Source organism: Aotus nancymaae, unplaced genomic scaffold (assembly GCF_030222135.1).
Source record: "Aotus nancymaae isolate 86718 unplaced genomic scaffold, 86718_ANA_hifiasm-v0.15.2.pri h1tg000006l, whole genome shotgun sequence".
In the NCBI taxonomy this organism is placed as follows: Eukaryota; Metazoa; Chordata; class Mammalia; order Primates; family Aotidae; genus Aotus; species Aotus nancymaae.
The window spans coordinates 91,995,554-92,006,909 of record NW_026988417.1 but is presented as its reverse complement, the minus strand read 5'-3'; the positions used below and the strand labels follow the sequence as shown (position 1 = coordinate 92,006,909).

The 11,356-nt window shown below is 38.2% G+C and overlaps 1 pseudogene; it reads left to right on the top strand.

Annotated features, from left to right (window-relative positions):
* Positions 1–5,170: 5,170 nt before the first annotated feature.
* LOC105717586 (rRNA-processing protein FCF1 homolog) lies at positions 5,171–10,967 on the top strand (annotated as a pseudogene).
* The last annotated feature ends 389 nt before the right edge of the window (positions 10,968–11,356 follow it).

Sequence of the window (11,356 nt, the reverse complement as noted above, 5' to 3'; positions counted from 1 at the left end):
GGTTACATATGAATTTTAGAATTGTTTTCTCTAAGTCTGTGAAAAATGATGATTGTATTTTGATGGGAATTACATTGAATTTGTAAATTGCTTTTAGCAGTGTGGTCATTTACACAATATTGAGTCTACCCATACATGACCATGGGATGTGTTTTTATTTGTTTGTGTTGTCTATGATTTCTTTCAGCAGTGTTTCATAGTTCTCCTTGTACAGGTCTTTCACCAACATGGTTAGGTATATTCCTAAGATTTGTTTTTTCTGTTTTTGTTTGTTTTGTTTTGTGCAGCTATTGTAAAGTGGTTGAGTTTTTTATTTGATTCTCAGCTTGGTTGCTATTAGTATATAGCAGATCTACTGATTTGTGTACATTAATTTTGCATCCTAAAACTTTGCTGAATTCACTTATAAGTTCTAGGTGCTTTTTAGATGAGTCTTCAGGGTTTTTGAGGTATATGATCATGTCATCAGCAAACAGCAACAGTTTGACTTCCTTTTTACCAATTTGGATGCCCTTTATTCCTTCTCTTGTCTGATTGCTCTGGTTAGGACTTCCAGTACTATGTTGAATAGACATAGTAAAAGACAAGACAAGCCTTCCTTGCCTTGGTTCAGGTCTCAAAGGAAACACTTTCAACTTTTTCCTGTTCACTGTTGGCTATGGGTTTGTCATATATGGCTTTTATTACATTGAGATATGTCCCATGTATGCCAATTTTGCTGAGCATAAAGGGATGCTAGATTTTGTCAAACGCTTTTTATGCATCTATTGAGATGATCATGTGATTTTTAAAAATTCTGTTTATGTGGTGTATCACATTTATTGACTCATGTATGTTAAACCATTCTTGCATCCCTGGTATGAAGCCCACTTAATCATGGTGGATTATCTTTTTGATATGCTGTTGGATTTGGTTAGTTAATATTTTGTTAAGGATATTTGCATATATTTTCATCAGGGATATTGGTCTGTAGTTTTCTTTTTCAGTTATGTCCTCTCCGGTTTTGGTATCAGGGTGATACTGGCTTCATAGCATAATTTAGGGAGGATTTCCTCTTTCTCTATCTTATGAAATAGTGTCAATAGGATTGGTACCAATTCTTCTTTGAAGGTCTGGTAGAATTCAGCTATGAATCCATCTGGTCCTGCACTTCTTTGTCAGTAATTTTTTTATTACTATTTCAATCTTGCGGCTTGTTATTGTTCTGCTCAGGGTTTCTAATTCTTTCTGATGAAAGATAGGAGGGTTGTATCTTTCCAGAAATTTATCCATCTCTTCTAGGCTTTCTAGTTTATGCATATAAAGGCATTCATAGTACACTTGAATGATTTTTTGTATTTCCGTGGTGTAAGTTGTAATATTTCCCCTTTCATTTATAATTGAGCTTCTTTGGATCTTCTCTCTTCTTTTCTTGGTTAATCTTGCTAATGGCATATAAATTTTATATATCTTTTCAGAGAACCAGCTTTTTGTTTCACTTATCATCTTTTGTATCATTTTTTTGTTTGTTTCCATTTCATTTCATTCTGCTCTGATCTTATTTCCTTTCTTCTGCTGGGTTTGAGTTTAGTTTGTTCTTTTTTCTTTAGTTCCTTGAGGTGTGACCTTAGATTGTCTATTTGTGTGCTTTCAGACTTTTTGATGAAGGTATTTAAGGCTATGAACATTCCTCTTAGCACTGCTTTTGTTGTATCCCAGAGGTTTTGATAGATTGTGACACTTATCATTCAGTTCAAAGAATTATTTACTTTCCATATTGATTTATTTGTTGACCCAATGATCATTCAGAAGCAGGTTATTTAATTTCCATGTATTTGGTTTTGAAAGTTCCTTTTGGAGTTGATTTCCAGTTTTATTCCACTGTTGTCTGAGAGAGTAGCTTGATATAATTTAAATTTTTAAAAATGCATTTGTTATGCATCCTACCATATGGTCTATCTTGGAAAAAGTTTCATGCATTGATGAATAGAAGGTATATTCTGTGGTTGTTGGTAGAATGTTCTGTAAATATCTGTTAAGTCAATTTGTTCCAGGGTATAGTTTAAATCCACTGTTTCTTTGTTGACTTTCTGTCTTGATGACTTGGCTAGTGCTGTCAGTGGAGTATTGAAGTTCCCTGCTATTATTGTTTTGCTATATATCTCATTTCTTAGGTCTAGTAGTAATTGTTTTATAAATTTGGGAGCTCCAGTGTTAGGTGCATATATATTTAGGATTCTGATATTTGTCTGGTGGACAAGGCCTTTTATCATTATATAATTTTCATCTTTGTCTTTTTTAACTGCTGTTGCTTTAAAGTTTGTTTTGTCTGACATAAGAATAGCTACTCCTGCTCACTTTTGTGTCCATTTGCATGAAATGTCTTTTTTCACCCCTTTACCTTAAATGTATGTGAGTCCTTATGTGTTAGGCAAGTCTCTTGAAGGCAGCAGATAGTTGGTTAGTGAATTCTTATCCATTCTGTAATTATGTATCTTTTAAGTGGAGCATTTAGGCCATTTACATTCAACATTAGTATTGAGATGTGAGGTACCATTTCATTCATTGTGCTATTCGTTGCCTGTATACCTACGGGTTTATTAATTGTATTTTTATTTTATAGGTCCTGTGAGATTTATGCTTTAAAGAGGTTCTGTTTTGATGTATTTCCAGGATTTGTTTCAAGATTTAGAGCTCCTTTTAGCAGTTCTTCTAGTGCTAGCTTGGTAGTGGCAAATTCTCTCAGCATTTGTTTGTCTGAAAAAGACCATATCTTTCCTTCATTTATGGAGCTTGATTTCACTGGATACAAAATTCTTGGCTGATAATTGTTTTGTTTAAGGAGGCTGAAGATAGGGCCCCAATCCCTTCTTGTTTGTCGGGTTTCTGCTGAGAAATCTGCTGTTAATCTGATATGTTTTCCTTTATAGGTAACCTGGTGCCTTTGTCTCACAGCTCTTAAGATTTTTTTCCTTGATATTAACTTTAGATAACCTGATGACAATATGCCAAGGTGATGATCTTTTTGTGATGAATTTCCCAAGTATTCTTTGAGATTCTTGTATTTGGATGTCTAGGTCTCTAGCATGACCTGGGAAGTTTTCTTTGATTATTCTCCCAAATGTGTTTTCCAAACTTTTAGATTTATATTCTTCCTCAGGAACACCAATTATTCTTAGGTTTGGTCATTTAACATAATCCCAAACTTCTTGGAGGTTATGTCCCTTTTTTTTTCTTTTTTTTTTTTCGTCTATGTTGGTTTAGGCTAATTGAAATACCTTCTCTCCGAGCTCTAAAATTCTTTCTTCTGCTTGTTAAATTCTATTGCTGAAACTTTCCAGAACATTTTGCATTTCTCTAAGTGTGTCCTTTATTTCCTGAAGTTGTGATTGTTTTTTAATTTATGCTATCTATTTCACTAATGTTTTCTCCCCTCATTTCTTGTATCATTTTTTGATTTCCTTAAATTGGACTTCACTTTTCTCTAGTGCCTCCTTGATTAGCTTAATAATCAACTTTCTGAATTATTTTTTAGGTAAATCAGGGATTTCTTCTTGGTTTGGATCCATTACTGGTAAGCTAGTGTGATTTTTTGAGGGGTGTTAAAAAATCTTGTTTTGCCATATTGCCAAAATTGTTTTTCTGGTTTCTTCTCTTTTGGGTAGGCTATGTCAGAAGAAAGATCCGGGGCTCAAGGCTGCTGTTCAGTTTCTTTCTTTTTTTTTTTAATTGCATTTTAGGTTTTGGGGTAGCAAGGAGAGATCTAAAATTGACACCCTATTGTCAAAATTGAAAGAGCTGTTCAGTTTCTTTTGTTCCTCCGGGTAGTCCCTTGATGTAGTACTCTTCCCCTTTTCCTAAGGATGTGGCTTCCTGATAGCAAAGCTGTAAAGGTTGTTATCTCTCTTCTGGACCTAGCCAACCAGCCGGGCTACGAGACTCCAGGCTGATACTGGGGGTTGTCTGCACAGAGTCCTGTGATATGAACTGTCTGCAGGTCTCTCGGCCATGGATACTAGCACCTGCTGTAGTGGAGGTGGCAGTGGGGTGAAATGGACTCTGTGAGGGTACTTAGTTTCGGTTCTTTAATGCACTATTTTTGTGCTGGTTGGCATCCTGCAGGAGGTGGCACTTTCAAGAGAGCATCAGCTATGGTGGTAAAAGAAGGATCAGGTGATGGGCAGGACCCTAGAACTCCAAAGAGAATATGCCCTTTGTCTTCAGTTACTAGAATGGGTAGGGAAGGACCATCAGGTTGGGGAAGGGCTAGACGTGTCTGAGCTCAGACTTTGCTTGGGTGCGGCTTGCTGCAGCTGCTGTGGGGAATAGGGGTGTGGTTCCCAGGTCAACAGAGTTGTGTTCCCAGGCTGCCTCTGCTGTGTCATGCAGGTTGTCAGGAGAGTTGGGGAAAGCGGGCAGTTACAGGCCTCACCAGTTCCCATGCAACCCAAAAGGCCAGTCTGACTCCCACCATGTCTCCCACAACAGAACCAGGTTTCTTTCCAGGCAGTGGTGAGCAGGGCTGAGAACTTCCTCTGGGCTATCAACCTCCCAGCAGAGAAAGCAAGCAGGGCTTTCTCACCTCCCTGCCTGTGGAGTCTGCACACCATATTCATGCCCTCCCCTGCTTTCTGGCCAAAAGACTTTGTGTTTGGTTGGAACTGTTACAGAGTTCAGCTGGAAGTTTCCTTCTCCCTGTGGTCTTTTCCCAGTGCCTCTGGCAGCCCTTCCCAAGAATCCCTGTGAGACAAGTCAGAAATTGATTCCCTGGGGACCCAGAGAGCCCACAGGGCTTTTCCTGCTTCCTCTACCCCTATATTTTGCCTGGCTCTCTAAATTGACTCAGCTCCATGTAAGGTCAAATCCTTCTCCTGTGATCTAGACCTTCAGGTTCCCCAGTAAGGGTGTGTGTTCTGGGAAGGACGTTACCCCTTTCCCACTTTCACAGCTTGGGCACTCACAGTATTTGGACTGTCTCCCAGGTCCTGCAGGAACAATCTGCCTCCTTCGAAGGGCCTGTTATATTCCTGCAGTATACCAGACCCTCCAAAGGAGGCAGATTGTCCTTGTCTTTCCTGGTATATTTCTGCAGTAGCTCTGGAGCAAAAGTTCACGGTGCAAGTCTACACCTACTGTTCTGTCTGTCTGAGTGAAAGCTGTAATCTAGTTCTGTCTCCTATCTGCCATTTTCTTCTATTCTCATTTTAAAGATTGGAAAAACTTAATCATAATTAAGGAAGTTTGCCCAAGATATCACAGTGAGTATACCACATACTGTTCTATTCTGTATTATTTCTCCCATATAATCACTCTGAATATATGTTTTATGATTGTTAATCAGAAGAAGTATGATTTGGGGCTACTGAGAGGCTAATCAGTCTATTTTGGAAATCAAGTCACAGCTTTGGAATCATGCCATTTGAATTACAGAGTATGTGTGATTATTAGCACCCTCAAATTCACAACTTTTTTTTTACCCAATGCTGATTTTCTATGAGATAACCCTGAAAGGTAACATTATAGGAGGTGGGTCTTTCACTATTCTTTTGCCTTTTCCAGAAACCTAGACACCCTGCATGCTCCTTGACAAAGAAAATAAAAGGAGGGGAGGGAAGATAGGAAAAATAATCCTCTATGAAAAGAAATAGAAGACAACATGTCACAAATAGAAAAGCACACTTTTACCCTCCCTAAAGCATTTATAACCTAGAAGAGCAAAAGTATATTAACAGCTTGACATTATTAATAAGATATGGAAGAGTCATATTTTAGGGTACCCATTGGCACCTACACATATCGTAATTCATGGAGAGCCATTATACGTCTCTAGGGCATTTTCCAGCATGGGATAAGGCAAGAAGAAAGTCTCACTGTATTGGCTCCCAATTATCTTCTTAACAATTACCCTAATTTGCTATTTAAGAACAAAACAGACAACTCTAAACAGACAACTCTAATGTGGTATATTTGAATCTCTCTTCCCCAAGTGACACCTGTAAATTCCTCTCTTATCACACCTCACACCCACACCCAGTATGCTTCCAGACAAGAACTGTCCAGGAGAAATTTTGCAATGATAAAAACATCCTGTAGCTGTGTTGCCCAATACAGTAGCCACTAACCATATATGACTATTGAACACTCAAAGTGTGGCTAGAGGGACTGGAGAACTGTCTTTTTAATTATATTTAATTCCAATTAATTTAAACTTAAGTAGCCATGTATGACTAGTGGCGACCTTATTGGACAATGCAGGTGAAATTGTCTTTTTCCCTGACTTCAGCTAGAATGCTCAGATAAGATAAATTAATTTGAGGGAACTATGGTATGTAGCTTAAAAATATGAGCTTTGCTGTCATATTACTTAATAGACATGTGGCCTTAGGCCAGTTACTTAAACTTTTTAATTCAGAGTCCAGCATCTGAAAAATAGAGTAAATAATAGTTTATTTCTTATATAATGTAGTGAGAACTAAATGAAACAATGCAAGTGCAATGGTTTGGGTATTTGTCCTCTGCAAACCTCACGTTGAAATTTGATTCCCATTGTTGGAAATGGGACCTAATGGGAGATGCTTAAGTCATGGAAGAAGATCCTTTATGAATAGACTAAGTGGTGAGTGAGTTCTTACTCTATTAGTTCCTGCAAGAGTGGTTGTTATAAAGAGCGTGGCATCTCCCAACTCTCTCTCTCTCTTTCTCTCTTTCTCTCTCTCTCTCTCTCTCTCTCTCTCTCTCTCTCTCAACTTCCTCACTCAACACGTGATCTCCGTACACACCTGCTCCCTTTCACCTTCCCCCAAGAGTGGAAGCAACCTGAGACTCTCACCAGAAGCGGATGCCCCATCTTGAATTTTCCAGCCATCAAAATCATGAGCCAAATGAACCTTTCTTCTTTACAAATTACCAGGATTCAAACATTTCTTTACAGCAACACTAAGTAAGACAGCAGATAAAGCACTTGCAAACAAGCTGACTCATAATAGACGCAAAATAAGTGTTTAATTGTAGCAGTAACAACAATGATAACAGTAGCTGACTGGCTTAGACAAAAGATGAAAAGGAAAGCACATACATTGCAAAGGATGGCTGGAGGATTTTTTTTCCTTTTTGCTGTTTTGAAATATCTTAGTGCTGTTTCATTTATTCATTGATGTAGATTTATATGAGCTGATTGTAATTAAAAATTGAATTTTTATGTAGTCATCAAATATTAGAGAAACCTTTGCCATTGACCATTGACTTCTATTGTGGAAGTTTCTTCTTTCAGAATCTGTAACTGCCAGGCAGGGTGGCTCACACTGGTTATCTCAGCACTTTGGTAGGCTGAGGCAGGCAGATTGCTTTAGACCATGAGTTCAAGACCACCCTGGCCAACATGGCAAAACCCCATCTCAACTGAAATTACAAAAATTAGCCAGGCATGGTGGTGCATGCCTGTAATCCCAGCTACTTAGGAAGCTGAGGCAGGAGAATCACTTCAATCCAGGAGGTGGAGGTTGCAGTGAGCCAAGATTGTGCCATTGCACTTCAGTTTGGGTGACAGAGTGAGATTCTGTCTCAAAACAAAACAAAACAAAACAAAAAACCCTGTGGATATCTGAATTTTCCAACTTAAATAAAAGCCCAGTTTAAAAATTAAATCTTCTGGCTGGGCATGGTGGCTCATGCCTGTAATTCCAGCACTTTGGGAGGCTGAGGTAGGAGGATCACTTGAGGTCAGGAGTTCGAGACCAGCCTGGCCAACATGGTGAAACCCCCTCTACTAAACACACACACACACACACACACACACACACACACACATTAGCCAGGCATGGTGGTACACGCCTGTAATCCCAGCTACTCATAAGACTGAGGCAGAGGAATCGCTTGAACCCAGAAGACAGAGGTTGTAGTGAGTCAAGATGGTGCCACTGAATTCTAGCCTGGGCGACAGAGTGAGTGAGACTCCATCACCGGAAAAAAAAAAAAAAGAAAAAAATTAAACCTTTTCAGAAGTAATTAAGTTGGTGCTGAGAATGACTAAGCATAACTGACCTTGGTATTTCATTTCATTGCTAAACATCCTTTGCTTCATTAAAGGAATTTATTCACATGCTATCACATTTCTCATCAGGTATCTGCAAGTCTCCTTCCTCCTCACTATAACTAAACATACTGAGGAAAATCATTCTGGATGGAAAACTCTGTGGCAGTCTTTTTCTTACATTCATTTCCATGCTGACAAATTTCTAAGTTGTTCAATTACATAAGACCTGGATATTTTAGTACAAATAGTTCTATTAAGCAACATAAAATGTTTGTAACCAGAGCTTGATCAAGAGTACTGGCTGTCATTTTTAGAAGAGCCCAACCTTTTTTTTAACTTAATTCTAACATCTCGTAATAACTTTAAATTAAATTTTAAGTGGCATTTATAAAGAACATAATATTCTTTATAAATGAGTTATAAAGAACCTTGTTAGGAATATAAAGACTCCGGTTCTAGGTTCAGCTTTGTCACTTTTGAGAAATCCATCAGTATCTTTAAATATACCCTGGATTTGTTTTAATCAGATATGGTAAGATGACCCATACACAGAGAGCTACCTTGAAAAAAGAGCTTATGGCTTATGGTTCCCAAGAGGAAGGTGCATGTCACACCATGCAGAGCCACACAGGGAAGCACTGAGGCCAGTCTAGAGGCAAAAGGGATGTAGCATGGGTCAGAGTCTTTATTGTGGCTTTCACAGGAAAAAAGAATCCAGACAGACCAGGCAAGCTAAATAAGTTAGGATTAGGTAATTTGAATAATTTCAATGTGTTCTGGGATATATGGGGTGATCCCTTGCTTTCTAGTAACTGGCCCTATAGTGACTTAGGGAAGGAGGATAATGTCCCTAACAATTGGAACCTGATTTATAAAAAAGAGACAGGTGGAAGTGGGTATATGGACTCAGATCGGCTGGTTTGCATGACAAATGTATGCTCTCAGCGATCTGATTGCTAACTCTAGAAATTCGCTAAACTTGGGAGGGGCAATCCCTCCCTAGGTCCCCAAAGTCCTCAGATATCAAAGCATCATAATATATAGAACATAAACATGATTAATACATCAGTGAAAAAATATTTAACCTCTCTAATCCTCAGCTTCTTCAAAATTAAAAAAATCCCTTCCTTAATCCTGGTGATCTAATAATAAATGAGATCTTGGCAGGGTGCTGCCAGCATCTACTACAACTATTCTACCTCACCACTCTACACGACACTGTTACAGAACTAAAGAGTGTCATTCCTGAGGTTGAAATGTGAGGTTTGTGAAGCAGATACATCTAGAAGGAAAAGGGAGAATGCAGTAACTCAGATCAGACCAGGGGAAAGTATGCTGTGACAAAAAATTGTTAGTGCCCTGAAGACATGGAGAGCTGCGGGCTGCTGGGCTGTGATCATGACAGTGTTGGGTATGCTCTGACAGTCCCACTAGGCTCACGTACGCAGGGCTCATCTATGACACTGGGTGGTTTTAATGCTCCTGAACAGCAACTGGATTCTGCTAATTGCCTCACTGATGATAATGGGGAAAAGGATCAAAAAGTGAATGATTTACCATCTGCCATGAATGCTTTTGCCAACTTTATGAATGAGAAGTTCATTGGATTCTGTGGTTGGTTTTGGTATTTTTCAGGCCCTGTTATTGTTGACCTTTCTTTCTACAGAGTTTAAAACCAGAGACTTTATTACTAAACTGATAACTGACCACATACCAAAATAAATAAATAAAATAAAACAAAGACCCACTTATAACCCATAAGTTGCCTTTTGAAAGAATCAGTAAGACATTTGAATTGCTCCAAGATGGACATTTGTGACTATTTGTGCCTGAGTGGGGTGTGTGTGTGTGTGTGTGTGTGTGTGTGTGTGTAAGAAGAATTTGTGAGAGATCTTATACATGTGACTCTTACATAAAATTTTATGAAAAATGAGAAGGCTCAGATTAACTGTAAAGCTGACCAGTTGTGGGAAATGATTTAGAGAATAGCAAAAAAAAAAAAAAAGAGCTTTGAGTCGGTTGTGAGGTGCGTTCAGCCTTTTGCCCATGTTGCTGTCCTCATATATAAAATGGAGATAGTGACACCACATCCTTTGAGAGATTCCTGTGAAGATCAAATGTAAAAATAAAAAAGACCAATGAAAGAAAACATGCTACCAATGTATACTATAGCAAATTGTTTGTTATTATCATGAGTACTAGTAGATATGACAAAGAAAAATTATATCTTAGCCACCTACAAAACTAACACAATTTTGAAATGATTTGACTTCACCAGAAAAAGCTACAGTGGGATTCTGGAAGAAACAAGACTGTGGTATGAGCATAGAGAAGCAAAAGAAAACAAGAAAGTTTGTGACCATGAAGTGAATCCTTAGTGTCAGAGATCAGAGGCATGAAGAAAAGGATAGATTAAACCCAAAAATAAAGAAAAGAAAGATCCCAGCATGCCACAGGAAAGAGAAGTTCCCCAACACCCATCCTGCTTATTTTTCCAATAAAATACACAGATGGGCCCACTTTATCACGTTGGTATTTTTGTTGATACCAACTTTATCAACTTTTCCATTAAAGCCAAACTGGACTTAGTGTGGTCAATGATGGGCTGTCTGTATGCCAAGTGTATCCCTTGTATAACTGATTGTGTAACTGTCTGTATGCCAAGTGTATCCCTTGTATAACTGAAATTGAGAAATTGGGGCCGAAGTATCAAGTGATTCTAAGGATTGCCAAGGATCCAAGATCTGAATAATTACCATGCATACACAAAGGAACCTATGCAGATGACTGCTTAGCAGATGACTGATTCAGCACAAGTGCTACTTTGTGGCCACGATTGACTGGACCTTAAAAGATGAATGCATAAGATTCTTTCGAGTTCCTAAGCATGTGCATTTCTTACCATAAATACAGCACTGAACAGATGCTAGATGATTACGGAGCTCCTCAGTTCTAATTTGTACAAGACAAAGTTCCTCTGCCTTTCTTTCACCAACCTCCTCTTGCTGCCAGTTCATTAAACATGCAATACCATGAATTATGATTCTCTTCACCCATGCTCCTGTTATGAACTGAGTATAGTTAAATATGCTCACTTTTTGATGCTGCTTTGAAATTTATATTTCATGTCATTTAAACATTTTAAATGATAATGAAGGAGTACAAAATCTCAGAAAGGATATGTTTTATCCCCTTTTTTGAGGTCTGTTGTACAACTGGTGAATATGATTAATAATAGAGTATTAGACATTTCAAAATTGCTAAGACATTAAATTTCAAATGATCTCACTACAAAAATGTTAAATATAATGTATAGGTTAACTAGTTTAATTATTCTACACTGTA